Here is a 16,345-nt window from a genome sequence, read left to right as displayed (position 1 = left end):
CGGGACCGGCTCGGGGACTTTCAAGGGAGAGATGCCGCTCCAGCCCCAGCCGTTCGCATGGGCAGCACCGGAACTGCCGAACTCATCGGCATACATCGTCTACAAGATTGGTGGTGATCCTAATGACTACCAATTCCTACCTGAGGCACCCAAGGAGATCCCGCACGGATACGCGTGCGCATACGTACCGGACTGCAACGCCTGGGCACTCTCGAACCAGGCGGCAATATTAGGGGCCTCTAGAACGGCAGGAGGAACTTCAGGAGCCGATCCTGATAAGCAATCGTGGCTGGCCAAGTACGCCACCCCGACAAACCTCCAAAGCCCAGCTCCTGCAGTTGGCTTAGAACCGGAAAAACAAGCATGGCTGGTTAAGTATGCCACCCCGGCGAATCTTCGTGGTTCGACACCTTCGACCATCACAGCGGATCAGATTTGTGCAATTCTGAAAGATCAGTTCGGTATGATGCCAAAAGGAAGGCGTTCGGCTACACCAAGCCGTACCCCAACAACTACGAACCGATCCCGCTGCCTCCCAAATATCGGCTCCCGGACTTCACAAAGTTTAGTGGATCAGATGGGTCCAGCTCCATCGAGCATGTGAGCCGATATTTGGCACAGGCTGGGTACGATCTCAGCGTCAGACGAGTTGCGCGTGAGGTTCTTCGCACAGTCCCTCACAGGATCGGCTTTCGGGTGGTACACATCGCTACCACCGAACTCCATCCAGACTTGTAAGCAGTTGGAAGAGCAGTTCCATGAGCAGTATCACTCAGAGGCTTCCGATGTTGGGATTGCCGATCTAGCGCAAGTACGACAGAAGCGCGGGGAGACAGTGGCGGAATACGTCCAGCGCTTCAGGACCATTAGGAACCGATGCTTTTCGGCTCATATAAGTGAAAAAGAAGCAGTCGAGTTGGCGGTGGTGGGTCTCTCATCATCAATCAAGGACGTGGCCTCCCAAGCGTACTACCCTTCGTTGGCGCACATGGTGCAAAAGCTGTCGGCATATGAGCAGCGTCACCCGGATGTTTACCGGGACAAATTCAAGCGGGTGGTGACTTTGGTTGAGGCGGACGAAGATGAAGGTGCTGCGGGAGATCGGGAGATAGCAGTGGCTGAATGGACTCGAGCGACGGGCCCCGTGACCTGCAAATGGGTGAAGCCACAAGGCCCTCCAAAAGGGTTCGACTTCGACGTGACCAAGACGGAGCATATTTTTGATCTTTTACTCACGGAGAAGCATATAAAGGTACCCGAAGGCCACAAGTTCCCCATGGTGCAAGAGCTGAACGGAAAGCCATACTGCAAATGGCATAACACGTTCTCCCACAACACCAACGACTCGCAGGGTGTGGCGGCAAGCAAATCCAGATGGCGATAGAAAATGGGCGGTTGATTTTTAACCAGTACGCCATGAAGGTCGGCACACACCCTTTCCCCGCCGTTAACATGGTGGAGTGTACTTACCACGAAGGTTGCCAGCCAGGGTCTTCGTTCAGTATCAACATGGTAGGATCTGGACACCACGCTGGCAAGGATGGAGATGAGGGCAGCTGCTCTCATAGCAAAGATACAGAGGGAGCCGCTCCGTGCGATCGGCTCCGCCAAGATGGCAAGCGCTACGTGACAGAGGGAGAAGTGAAGAACATAAGATATCGGCGACCTCTCTCTCGATCACCTCCTCAACAAGTATGTGAGTCGGTATGACCAACGCCGATGGTCTGGCAATGATGATGAAAGAGATCGTTTGGCTAGAGAAGCCAGAAGACATCGTCGGCATAATCGCGATGAGGAGGAGCACGAGCGTTGTGCCAACGAAAAGGCAAGGGAGCGGGATGACGAGGACAGGCACTGAGATTGTCCCTTCTTCAGACACTGTTGGGACTCAGGAATGAGCCGATTGCCAACAATCGGCAATTGCCCAGAATGCAACCGAAAGAAGAAGGAGGCAGCCAATGTATCCGTGTTCGAGCGCTTAGGGCCTCTCCCACCACAAAGCAAACGCGCTGAGTCCCCTCGATGGGAAGATCTCGAGGATTCAGAAAACGAGGGACAAGAAGAAGAAGAAGACAGGTACCACCGGCCAAGGTGGTGCCCTGACGGACTCAGCCGTTCCCAGAAACGCAGGGTTCAGCGATTGCGCGGCCTGGAGGAAGCCGAGAGGTTATACTTGCATACGTTGAGGAAGGCAAGGCCCGATCTAGCTGCGAAGGTTCAGCGAACCCTCGGATGAAGAGGGTCGTCCACAAAGAAAAGAGTGGCGCCCCAAGCAAAGGAAAGCCGATGATGAAACATCGGCTGGCACAAACATGGTGCTCGTCCTCCCGACAAAGCTTAGCGCTCCACGTTTACACGATGCACTCAAGGTGGACGACAACAAGCGCTCCAACATGATGAAGTCAGAGATTGGGCTGGTTTTATCCACCGGCCCAACCATGTAGTTGGAGCAAACCAATAAACAAACGCGGCGAGGCTGATCCTTGTGATCGGCCCCAAAAGATTTATGAAGGGACGTTACAAAACCTTCACCGTGCAAGCAATGTGGAGGCCGATTCCAGCAATCGGCCAAAATTATCCTCACCATCCATTCTCGCCCGGGTTCAATCGTACTCGACAGAGCCGATACCATCAATTCTCTAGACAGAATCGGCTCGGGGGGGGCACCCAGGTGGACAAAACACGAGGATATGCAATGAAAGCGTCTCATCCTTTGTCGATGGGTATCGAAGCATGGAGGCCAATGTAAATCGGCCGTAAAAAAAATATATATATCTGAAAATTCGAAAAATTTCGAGCACAGCCGATGCAGCAGACATCGACTTAAGGATATAAAAGCCGATGCATGGCCATCGACTCAAGAGGAATGACTGTCGCGATCAGAGGGTCAATGGAGCACGAAGGGGGATTTTAATGGGAAAAAAAACTCCTCAATGGAGTAGTTTAAGGGCTCAGATCCTCTCTCCAAGGACAAGGCCAAGAGCAGCTGGGACGTGTAGATCAGGTCAAGGATGGATTGCATGGGATCCACCAAAGGAAAGGAGCCGATCTGGCCGGCAAGGTGTAGGAAGAACTGAAGAAGCTCGGGGGCAGCTCACCCTGAAGGTTCTCTCGCTCTGGGAAGTCGATTCCCGATAAAATCGGCTGGCTCCGCGTTATGGCCTCGAGGATGATGGCGGCACATTTGGCTGATTTACTACCTTTGTCGTCCGGACCGAGGCTTGGGGGCAGCTGGCTTGGCGGATGTTCTGTTTGGAAAGCCGATTAGGTGGCCATCGGCTAAGTCCTGAGTCGTGATTTTTTGTCAAGGGTGATCCAGTGGAACCCAAAGTCATTATTCGAAAGGGACAAAGGATAGTTCATGAAGGCCTGATGTGATATCATCGGCTCATTGAGGATCGGTTTAAAAAGAAATCAACAAAATCAAATTGGGGAAATTTCTTCATTAATAAAGAGGATTTCTTACAAGGGAAGAGCCGATTGCTTAAGGAAGGGGGAACAAAAGAAGGGTCTATTGACCAATCTACTACTACAAGGCCTATGCTGGTAGATCCTAATCTACGGGCCATCACTGCCCTCGTCATCCTCGGAACTCTCATCGGCACTGCTGCCGATGGGCTCCTCGTCGCTACTCCCGTAGCCCTCCGCGGGGGCTTCACCCCCGTCTTCGTCGTCGCTGCTGTCGTCGTCCCACCACATGTGGAGGCGTTTCGCCGGCGGGTAGCCCTCGAGGGAGTCATCGGCGCCGTCGCCTTCCTCTTCCTCTTCTTCAGAGGTGGGGCAGCCGTCCCAGGAGAACTGGTCGTCCTCGTTGTTTGACTCCAGTTCCCCGTCGGCGAGGAACCGAAGATCTTCATCCCCGCTGGTCAAGGACTTGTCGTCCTCGGACCAAATGGAGGAGGCGTGGCTCTCCTCGTCCCATTCTTCTGGGGCACGGATTTCCGGCGGTGTCTCGCGGGAGGAATCGGACCCGTAGGAGAGCTCGGAAGAGGAGGATGAAGACATGGTGGCGCAAAGGGTTTTTTGTGCTGATGCGAGGAGGATGAAGGAGATGCAAAACTGTTTAGAACGGTTAAATAAAGGGGATATGAGAGGGATTCAATGCCACAGCAGTTTCCGAGGAGATGTTGCCCAACAGGAAAGTTTTGCGGCCACGTGGAGAAGTGGAAGGGGCAAGGCATCATGATGAGGATTCTGCGGCGAGTTTTGCTCGCTACGACATGACCCGACGAAAGAACGCATGATGATTTTGGAAATGTCATTTCCAAAACCAGAGGGGCATGTGTTATCACCGGAATTTGACCAAATCGGAGGTGGGCCGCGACCAAGATGGATTTGAAGAATATACATAGAAGGAATACGTGAATCGGCCTTTTATACCAAGTTGGGCTAAACCGCCCGTGTATACGTAACATATTAGATCGCATCTTAGTTTAGAAGTTAGAGTTTTACCCGTGCACGGTTTAGTGCACGCCCACATTAGAAAGTCCCCTGGACTATAAATATGTACCTAGGGTTTATGGAATAAACAACAACCAACGTTCAACCACAAACAAATCTCGGCGCATCGCCAACTCCTTCGTCTCGAGGGTTTCTACCGGTAAGCACCATGCTGCCTAGATCGCATCTTGCGATCTAGGCAGCACAAGCCTACCCACGTTGTTCATGCGTTGCTCGTGCTGAAGCGTTTTTGATGGCGAGCAGCGTAGTTATCTTAGACATGTTAGGGTTAGCATTGTTCTTCGAATTACATGCTTTCGTAGTGCAACCCTTGCATGTCTAGCCGCCCTTACACCTATCTTAGGTGTAGGGGCGGCACCCCGCTTGATCATAGTTTAGTAGATCTGATCCGTTACGGTTGCTCCTTGATTCATCAAGGATTAGTTTAATATCCGCAATAGTTAGGCCTTACAAAGGGTTGGAGGATCCAGCGGCGTGCAGGGTGGCGTTTGCTAGCCCTAGAAAGGATGTTCCGAGGATCAACCTCGTGTTGGTTTTTAGGCCCTGTCTAGGACGGCTTACGGTCACCGTGCGTGAGCGCGAGGCCCAATCGTGAGTAGGATGATCCGATTATGCGGTGAAAACCCTACATCGTCGTGGATCTCATTAGCTTTATCTTGATCAAGCAGGACCACCATATATTCGGACACCCCGTCTGAATCATGGGTGGATCGGCTCTTTGAGCCGATTCACGGGATAACCTGAGAGCCGATCGAGGCTCGTATTTAACGTTTACGTGTGTGCCCTGCAGGAAACTAAGCGAGGCATCATCCACACCTTCCCGACCAGGTATAGGTCGGTGGCACGCCCTTGTGATAAACATCGGACGTGCGACCAGGAGGCTTTGCGGGCCGTCGCTCTGAGGGACTGGGGCCAGCCGCAACCCTAGTTGTTCCCGGCTCTACCGTGTTGACCATCTCTGCCCGCCAGGGGGTTTCTGACGTCAACACATTCTGGCACGCCCGGTGGGACAATCTTCGACATCCGCCGCATCGCCGTCTACATCCGAGATGGCGGAAGACGCTCCGGTCAAGTACGAGGATCTGCCTGATGAGCTCAAGAAAAAGCATGACGAAATCAAGACAGTCCTCGAAGCCGAACTCATCGGCTCCTTCCACCGAACCCGCTCCCATGGCGTCAGGTGGAAGGGTTTCACACTCGAAGGCGCACTCGATGGAGTGGACCTTTCCGCCCCGTCGGAAGAACACACCAGGTCGCTGCGGCGGAAATCAACTACATGGTGGCTCATTCGCCGCACCGCCACTCGAGAGCCCGGTGAACACCTTGGAGCGTGTCGCTCGCGCGTCGTCAAGGAGATCATGAGCCACCGGTATTCTCCATCGGGACCGGCTCGGGGACTTTCAAGGGAGAGATGTCGCTCCAGCCCCGGCCGTTCGCATGGGCAGCACCGGAACTGCCGAACTCATCGGCATACGTCGTCTACAAGATTGGTGGTGATCCTAATGACTACCAATTCCTACCTGAGGCACCCAAGGAGATCCCGCACGGATACGCGTGCGCATACGTACCGGACTGCAACGCCTGGGCACTCTCGAACCAGGCGGCAATATCAGGGGCCTCTGGAACGGCAGGAGGAACTTCAGGAGCCGATCCTGATAAGCAATCGTGGCTGGCCAAGTACGCCACCCCGACAAACCTCCAAAGCCCAGCTCCTGCAGTTGGCTTAGAACCGGAAAAACAAGCATGGCTGGTTAAGTATGCCACCCCGGAGAATCTTCAGGGTTCGACACCTTCGGCCATCACAGCGGATCAGATTTGTGCAATTCCGAAAGATCGGTTCGGTATGATGCCAAAAAGGAAGGCGTTCGGCTACACCAAGCCGTACCCCAACAACTACGAACTGATCCCGCTGCCTCCCAAATATCGGCTCCCGGACTTCACAAAGTTTAGTGGATCAGATGGGTCCAGCTCCATCGAGCATGTGAGCCGATATTTGGCACAGCTGGGTACGATCTCAGCGTCAGACGAGTTGCGCGTGAGGTTCTTCGCACAGTCCCTCACAGGATCTGCTTTCGGGTGGTACACATCGCTACCACCGAACTCCATCCGGACTTGGAAGCAGCTTGGAAGAGCAGTTCCATGAGCAGGTATCACTCGGAGGCTTCCGATGTTGGGATTGCCGATCTAGCGCAAGTACGACGAAGCGCGGGGAGACAGTGGCGGAATACGTCCAGCGCTTCAGGACCATTAGGAACCGATGCTTTTCGGCTCATATAAGTGAAAAAGAAGCAGTCGAGTTGGCGGTGGTGGGTCTCTCATCATCAATCAAGGACGTGGCCTCCCAAGCAGACTACCCTTCGTTGGCGCACATGGTGCAAAAGCTGTCAGCATATGAGCAGCGTCACCCAGATGTTTACCAGGACAAATTCAAGCGGGTGGTGACTTTGGTTGAGGCGGACGAAGATGAAGGTGCTTGCGGGAGATCGGGAGATAGCAGAGTGGCTGAATGGACTCGAGCGACGGGCCCCGTGACCTGCAAATGGGTGAAGCCACAAGGCCCTCCAAAAGGGTTCGACTTCGACGTGACCAAGACGGAGCATATTTTTGATCTTTTACTCACGGAGAAGCATATAAAGGTACCCGAAGGCCACAAGTTCCCCACGGTGCAAGAGCTGAACGGAAAGCCATACTGCAAATGGCATAACACGTTCTCCCACAACACCAACGACTGCAGGGTGTGGCGGCAGCAAATCCAGATGGCGATAGAAAATGGGCGGTTGATTTTTAACCAGTACGCCATGAAGGTCGGCACACACCCTTTCCCCGCCGTTAACATGGTGGAGTGTACTTACCACGAAGGTTGCCAGCCAGGGTCTTCGTTCAGTATCAACATGGTAGGATCTGGACACCACGCGCGGCAAGGATGGAGATGAGGGCAGGCTGCTCTCATAGCAAAGATACGAGAGGGAGCCGCTCCGTGCGATCGGCTCCGCCAAGATGGCAAGCGCTACGTGACGGAGGGAGAAGTGAAGAACATAAGATATCGGCGACCTCTCTCCGATCACCTCCTCAACAAGTATGTGAGTCGGTATGACCAACGCCGATGGTCCGGCAATGATGATGAAAGAGATCGTTTGGCTAGAGAAGCCGGAAGACATCGTCGGCATAATCGCGATGAGGAGGAGCACGAGCGTTGTGCCAACGAAAAGGCAAGGGAGCGGGATGACGAGGACGGGCCTCGGGATTGTCCCTTCTTCGGTACACTCGCTGGGACTCAGGAATGAGCCGATTGCCAACAATCGGCAATTGCCCGAATGCAACCGAAAGAAGAAGGAGGCAGCCAATGTATCCGTGTTCGAGCGCTTAGGGCCTCTCCCACCACAAAGCAAACGCGCCGAGTCCCCTCGATGGGAAGATCTCGAGGATTCGGAAAACGAGGGACAAGAAGAAGAAGAAGACAGGTACCACCGGCCAAGGTGGTGCCACGACGGACTCAGCCGTTCCCAGAAACGCAGGGTTCAGCGATTGCGCGGCCTGGAGGAAGCCGAGAGGTTATACTTGCATACGTTGAGGAAGGCAAGGCCCGATCTAGCTGCGAAGGTTCAGCGAACCCTGGATGAAGAGGGTCGTCCACAAAGAAAAGAGTGGCGCCCCAAGCAAAGGAAAGCCGATGATGAAACATCGGCTGGCACAAACATGGTGCTCGTCCTCCCGACAAAGCTTAGCGCTCCACGTTTACACGATGCACTCAAGGTGGACGACAGCAAGCGCTCCAACATGATGAAGTCAGAGATTGGGCTGGTTTATCCACCGGCCCAACCATGTAGTTGGAGCAAACCAATAAACAAACGCGGCGAGGCTGATCCTTGTGATCGGCCCCAAAAGATTTATGAAGGGACGTTACAAAACCTTCACCGTGCAAGCAATGTGGAGGCCGATTCCAGCAATCGGCCAAAATTATCCTCACCATCCATTCTGCCTGGGTTCAATCGTAATCGACGAGCCGATACCATCAATTCTCTTGACAGAATCGGCTCGGGGGGGCACCCAGGTGGATAAAACACGAGGATATGCAATGGAAGCGTCTCATCCTGTGTCGATGGGTATCGAAGCATGGGGGCCAATGTAAATCGTCCGTAAAAAAAATTCAAAAAATTCGAAAATTTTCGAGCACAGCCGATGCAGCAGACATCGACTTAAGGATATAAAAGCCGATGCATGGCCATCGACTCAAGAGGAATGACTGTCGCGATCAGATTTTAATGGGAAAAAAAACTCCTCAATGGAGTAGTTTAAGGGCTCAGATCCTCTCTCCAAGGACAAGGCCAAGAGCAGCTGGGACGTGCAGATCAGGTCAAGGATGGATTGCATGGGATCCACCAAAGGAAAGGAGCCGATCTGGCCGGCAAGGTGTAGGAAGAACTGAAGAAGCTCGGGGGGCAGCTCACCTTGAAGGCTCTCTGCTCTGGGAAGTCGATTCCTGATAAAATCGGCTGGCTCCGCGTTATGGCCTGAGGATGATGGCGGCACATTTGGCTGATTTACTACCTTTGTCGTCTGGACTGAGGCTTGGGGGCAGGCTGGCTTGGCGGATGTTCTGTTTGGAAAGCCGATTAGGTGGCCATCGGCTAAGTCCTGAGTCATGATTTTTTGTCAAGGGTGATCCGGTGGAACCCAAAGTCATTATTCGAAAGGGACAAAGGATAGTTCATGAAGGCCTGATGTGATATCATCGGCTCATTGAGGATCGGTTTAAAAAGAAATCAACAAAATCAAATTGGGGAAATTTCTTCATTAATAAAGAGGATTTCTTACAAGGGAAGAGCCGATTGCTTAAGGAAGGGGGAACAAAAGAAGGGTCTATTGACCAATCTACTACTACAAGGCCTATCTTGGTAGATCCTAATCTACGGGCCATCACTGCCCTCATCATCCTCGGAACTCTCATCGGCACTGCTGCCGATGGGCTCCTCGTCGCTACTCCCGTAGCCCTCCGCGGGGGCTTCACCCCCGTCTTCGTCGTCGCTGCTGTCATCGTCCCACCACATGCGGAGGCGTTTCGCCGGCGGTTAGCCCTCGAGGGAGTCATCGGCGCCGTCGCCTTCCTCTTCCTCTTCTTCAGAGGTGGGGCAGCCGTCCCAGGAGAACTGGTCGTCCTCGTTGTTTGACTCCAGTTCCCCGTCGGCGAGGAACCGAAGATCTTCATCCCCGCTGGTCAAGGACTTGTCGTCCTCGGACCAAATGGAGGAGGCGTGGCTCTCCTCGTCCCATTCTTCTGGGGCACGGATTTCCGGCGGCGTCTCGCGGGAGGAATCGGACCCGTAGGAGAGCTCGGAAGAGGAGGATGAAGACATGGTGGCGCAAAGGGTTTTTCGTGCTGATGCGAGGAGGATGAAGGAGATGCAAAACTGTTTAGAACGGTTAAATAAAGGGGATATGAGAGGGATTCAATGCCACAGCAGTTTCCGAGGAGATGTTGCCCAACAGGAAAGTTTTGCGGCCACGTGGAGAAGTGGAAGGGGCAAGGCGTCATGATGAGGATTCTGCGGCAGTTTTGCTCTGCTACGACATGACCCGACGAAAGAACGCATGATGATTTTGGAAATGTCATTTCCAAAACCAGGGGGGCATGTGTTATCACCAGAATTTGACCAAATCAGAGGTGGGCCGCGACCAAGATGGATTTGAAGAATATACATAGAAGGAATACGTGAATCGGCCTTTTATACCAAGTTGGGCTAAACCGCCCGTGTATACGTAACATATTAGATCGCATCTTAGTTTAGAAGTTAGAGTTTTACCCGTGCACGGTTTAGTGCACGCCCACATTAGAAAGTCCCCTGGACTATAAATATGTACCTAGGGTTTATGGAATAAACAACAACCAACGTTCAACCACAAACAAATCTCGGCGCATCGCCAACTCCTTCGTCTCGAGGGTTTCTACCGGTAAGCACCATGCTGCCTAGATCGCATCTTGCGATCTAGGCAGCACAAGCCTACCCACGTTGTTCATGTGTTGCTCGTGTCTGAAGCGTTTTTGATGGCGAGCAGCGTAGTTATCTTAGACATGTTAGGGTTAGCATTGTTCTTCGAATTACATGCTTTCGTAGTGCAACCCTTGCATGTCTAGCCGCCCTTACACCTATCTTAGGTGTAGGGGCGGCACCCGCTTGATCATAGTTTAGTAGATCTGATCCGTTACGGTTGCTCCTTGATTCATCAAGGATTAGTTTAATATCCGCAATAGTTAGGCCTTACAAAGGGTTGGAGGATCCAGCGGCGTGCAGGGTGGCGTTTGCTAGCCCTAGAAAGGATGTTCCGAGGATCAACCTCGTGTTGGTTTTTAGGCCCTGTCTAGGACGGCTTACGGTCACCGTGCGCGAGCGCGAGGCCCAATCGTGAGTAGGATGATCCGATTATGCGGTGAAAACCCTACATCGTCGTGGATCTCATTAGCTTTATCTTGATCAAGCAGGACCACCATATATTCGGACACCCCGTCTGAATCATGGGTGGATCGGCTCTTTGAGTCGATTCACGGGATAACCCGAGAGCCGATCGAGGCTCGTATTTAACGTTTACGTGTGTGCCCCTGCAGGAAACTAAGCGAGGCATCATCCACACCTTCCTGACCAGGTATAGGTCAGGTGGCAGGTGCCCTTGTGATAAACATCGGACGTGCGACCAGGAGGCTTTGCGGGCCGTCGCTCAGAGGGACTGGGGCCAGCCGCAGCCCTAGTTGTTCCCGGCTCTACCGTGTTGACCATCTCTGCCCGCCAGGGGGTTTCTGACGTCAACACCTCCTCCTCAACCCCGTCGTCCTCCTCAGCACCGGCGCCGTCGTATTCGAGCGGACCCCTGCGGCCGGTGAAAGGGCCGCCGTCCGGACCGGGTCCTGGCTCGCGTTGCTCGTACGCCAGGGAGTAGAGGTTGTTGGTGTTGAAGCCGCCGTGCGGCAGCGCATCCTGGTAGTGCGGCGACAAGTTAGGCGTCATGCACCCGGGAGTGGCGGAGGGGCCGTCGTTGTAGAAGGCGGCTTGCGACGGAGAGAAGACTCCCGGAACGTACACCGGCACGTTCGTACTATATGGGCTCGCGTTGGTGGCGGCGATACACCCGGCGATTATGTGCTTGGTGCTGGCGCGCGCCGCGAGCCTTCTTCTCCGGCTCCGCCGCCCTCCGTCCTTTCCGCTCCGCCGTAGATAGCTTCCGGCGCGAGCAATCTTGCTGCCATTCATCTTCGGTCATTCCTTCAGGGCTTCTTCTTCGCGGCCGGCGCCTTCCGCGGCTCGCGAACGGCGCTTTCGCCCCTATCGTCGCATTGCCCGGCGGCTTCTTGGCCGCTTTCTTCGCCATCTTTTTGGGGGCTGTCGGCGGCGCCATGGAATGGGGAGAGGGTAGCGGCGGCGGGTGCACGGCGGGAGGGAGAAAGAAAACGGCGGGATAAGAGAAATGAATCGGCGGCAGGATATGTTTTGGGAGGCCTGTGCGCGGCGGTATAGGCGCGATTTGGCGGGAGCGGCGGGATTTGGCGGGAGTGTGAGATGAATTTTCCCTCGTGCCGCCGACGGGTCGGGCCCGCGTCGGTTGGCCTCGCTTTCGTTGTGTCCGGCATCCCCGGAGCGTCCCCTGTGGGACGGGGACGGGCTCGGGGCGCCGGACACCGTATCGGGGCGCGCCGGACAAAAATGGGCTTTGGGAGACGCGGCTGGAACGCTTTTTGTATCCGGCGCGCCCCAAATCGCTTTGGGGGACGGTTTAGGGGACGCGACTGGAGATACTCTAATGCTTTACAAGCTTTACTGTGCTCCCACCACCCACCTGGCCCCGACGCAAAGGGGCCGCGGCCGCCGTTCAAACCCGACCAAAAGTAGGACCCTTTCCTCTGTCCTCACCGCCTGACACCTCTGCCCCACACGTCATCGTTCCTACAAGGATGCGACCACTTCCTCACTCTGCTGCTTCCCCATCTCTCTCTCAGTCTCTCTGCCCGTGTGCCAAGCTTAAGAGCATCTCCAACAGAGGCTCTAAAATTTGGCGCTGTAAAAGTCGTTTACAGCGCGCTTCATCCGGATACAGCGCGCGAAGCCGACCCGAGCTTCAGCAGAGGCTCTATTTTACAGCGCGACTAAAAAGCTAAAAATGAGCCCTTCGCCAGAGGCTGTAAAATAGAGCTCCACAAACAGGTTTCTTCAACATACATACATCAAACAAGATTAAACAGCCCACAAATAAATCTGAAAAAATCAACTAAATTTCACAAATCTAAACGGCCACAGATAAGAGAGAAAGCAAACTAGTATGCACTCACGGCCATTCACGCGTCCGCTGCAATCAATCTAGCTAGCAATGCGCGCGGCCGCCGGAATCATCTAGCTAGCAATGCACACGCGGGGCCGCCGAATCAACGAATCTAGCTAGCAAATGCGTGCGTGGCCGCCGAATCAACGAATCTTGCTAGCAATTCACACGCGCGGCCGCCGGAATCATCTAGCTGGCTGCGGCGGACGCCCCGGGCAGGCGCGCGTGGAGGGCCCCGACGGGCGGAGCTCCGGGATGCGGGGCCAGGCTGGGCCGACGAAGCTCGACGGAGATTCAGCGGGATGCGCGGAGGGCCAGGCGAGGCCAAGCACGGCCGGCGGACCTTCGTCGTCGCAGCGCGGAGATGGGGGGAGGTCGGGCGGAGCGGCCATGGCGCAGCGGGAGATGGGGGAGGTTGGGCCGGGCGGCCATGGCGCGGCGGGAGATGGGGGGAGGTTGGGCGGAGCGGCCATGGCGTAGCGTGAGATGGGGAGGCCGGCGCTGTGGCGGCCATCGAGCGCGGCGGCGGGAGGTGGGGAGGCCATGGCGCGGCTGGTGGAAGGGAACTCGGACGATATTTCCGAGTTGTTTTCTTCGCGCGGTGGAGAAGCCAACTTACAGCGCGCGCCAGATGACGCGTCAAATATAGAGCTTTGGATAGCGCAAACTACCGCGCGCACTAAAATATTTACAGCGCGACCTATTTTACAGCGTCTGCTGGAGGGCGCAAAAACGCGTTTGGCGCTGTATATTGGCAGTTTTTTTAGCGCGCGCCCAGTTTACAGCCTCTGTTGGATATACCTGTAAACGGGCACGTCCGTGACGTTCCACCAAGTGCCGCTTGTGTCTTTTTAAATTGAACGGGACGTTGCTGCTGATCCATTTACTCCCGCCCAGATAAGTGGGCGGCCGTTTGCCCGCTACGTAGCTGATCAAAGCACACAGGCACGCAAGACGCAGCTGACCAAAGCTCGGTAGGAATGTAGTATACGTTGTTGCCTCGTGTACGTGCGGACCGCTCCTATTGCTCTGGTTTTCTGCTGCTATTTACGTTTGTTAAGCTAACTGTTTAACTAAACCTTATATAATCAGCAAATAATATTGAAAATTTTGGCATCAACTGTGTTTTGAAGTAACACGTGGCAATATTTGACAATAATAGTGCATACAAATCTCTACAATTGTGATATCAAAGCACACTAAGATAGATTGTGAATCACTCTGCTGCCTTGTATTGATATGTCAGGTGTGTTTATATATACTTACAGAGAGGGAGTACAAGGACGTGATCACAGTAACAACCTAAGCTATTGTGCCGCGGAGGGCGTGCGCAACGTGCGCGAGTGGCGCGGTCACCGCGGGAGCGTGGGCGAGCGTGGCATGAGACTCGCTCCAGGAGGTTGTGCTGACCGTTGAGGCAGGTCGTCGACTGTACCCAGCGTGCCATTCCAAAAGCCCCCCGCAGTCGAAACGGCGGCATCGCGGACGTTGAGGCTGGAACGAAAGTCGAGGAAGACGCTGGTCGAGAGCCCTTTGGTGAAGATGTCGGCGAACTGCGAGGTGGTAGGAACATGAAGCACACGAATGTCACCGATGGAGACCCGCTCTCGGACGAAGTGGAGATCGATCTCCACATGTTTCATGCGCTGGTGATGAACTGGGTTGCTTGACATGTACATGGCGGAGACGTTGTCGCAGTAGACGATAGTGGCGCGTGTTGGCGGGCGATGGAGTTCGGTGAGCAGCTGGCGAACCCAGCAGCTTTCGGCGACCGCATTGGCCACGGCCGGTACTCCGCCTCCGCGCTCGATCGAGACACCGCCAGCTGTCGCTTGGAGCTCCAAGAGACAAGGTTGCCGCCGAGGAAGACGCGGTAGCCGGAGGTGGACTTCCTGGTGTCGGGACACCCAGCCCAATCGGCGTCGGAGTAGACAACGAGCTCCGTAGTCGGTGAGCGATGAAGATGCAGGCCGAGCCTCGTGGTGCCGCGGAGGTACCGCAGGACACGCTTGACAAGCTATAGGTGCGAGGTGCGCGGGTCGTGCATGAAGAGACAACACTGCTGCACGGCATAGGAGATGTTGGGCCGGGTGAGCGTCAAGTATTGCAGCGCACCGGCGAGGCTGCGGTAGAGCGACGGATCAGGGACGGGGTCACCATCCAATGCGGAGAGCTTCGCCTTGGTGTCGATGGGCATCGAGATGGGGTTGCAGTTGAGCATGGACGCACGTTCCAGAACCTCCAGTGTGTACTGCTCTTGCGACAGGAACAAGCCATTGGTGTTGCGGTGGACGTTTTTTAGATAAAAGGCATCTGGTGCCCGACTTTAAATTAATAAAGCCCTCAAGGTTCGAAACATAGTTGGATTACAATATTGCGGCATACAGCTTAGCCATAGAAGATAAAGTTAACAGCATAAAATGAGAACAGGAGCGCCCAGACTAAGTCATGGAGCATGAGCAGGAGGGGTCGCGTGCGCCTGTGTCACCGTTGATCCATGCTGATCACTTGCCACCATGTCCGCGTGCATAAGTCTTAGTTGCCTTGCCATCTCCACCAGATTTGCTCTGTCTTGCGCCTTTGCGAGAGGAGTCCAAAGCTGCAAAATCACAATAGTTTTATACAGGAGGTTAGCAGGTTTAGAGATCACCCTTGATTCAAAAACGTGCTTGTTGCGAACGTGCCAAAGCGCCCAGCTTTGTGCCGCAAATAAGGTCCAAATAAGACGGCGCGGACGGCCCGAAAAGCTAGAAACGATGGCAAAGAACTGGGCAAAAGAGGTAGGAGACCAGCGGCATTCAAGAAGCTGCCTGACGACGCTCCACATAAATCTAGCCAGCGAACAGGTGAAGAAGATGTGGTTGGCGTCCTCTGGGGCGTCACAGAGGGCGCATCTCCCAGTTGCCGGGCCAAACCTGGAAGCCACCAATTGGCTGGAAGGAAGGCGATCAAGGATCAGCTGCCAGGTAAAGATCCGAATCTTGAGGGGGAGTTTGGCAGCCCACACATCCCTTGCGTGAGCGACAGACGCGCCCTCAGAAAGTTTCTTATACATGGAAGACACTGAATAACAGCCCGAGGGGTCGAGGATCCAAGCGATAGTGTCCACACCCGGAGCGAGACTGGTTTCCTGGAGGATGGGGAGCAGGCTGGCCCATTCTACTCTGGCCTGAGGGCCAAAGGCTCTGCGGAAGCGGAGTCCCGAAGGGGTTGCGCAAGCGGAAGCAACAGAGATTTGCTGATTGTCACATGTATTAAAGAGAGTGGGGAAAAGGTCCTTAAGTGGTCGCTGCCCAAACCAAAGATCCAGCCAGAACATGTTGCGGTGGACGTTGATCCCCAAGAAGTGATGGAGCTCACCCATGTCCGTCATGGAGAACTCACGGTGCAGCACGGTGATGACGGTGTTGAGGAAGCCCGATGTGTTTGCCGTCAATATGATATCGTCGACGTAGAGGAGGAGGTACACCGTCGAGCCGCCACGGTGGAGGATGAAAAGCGACGAGTCAGACTTGGAGGCGACGAAGCTGAGCGTGGCGAGGTAGCCCGTGAAGCGGGAGAACCACGCGCATCGGCGCAT

The sequence above is a fragment of the Lolium rigidum genome, unplaced genomic scaffold (genome assembly GCF_022539505.1).
Source record: "Lolium rigidum isolate FL_2022 unplaced genomic scaffold, APGP_CSIRO_Lrig_0.1 contig_42955_1, whole genome shotgun sequence".
Classification (NCBI taxonomy): Eukaryota; Viridiplantae; Streptophyta; class Magnoliopsida; order Poales; family Poaceae; genus Lolium; species Lolium rigidum.
Note: the sequence above shows the minus strand (reverse complement) of the source record.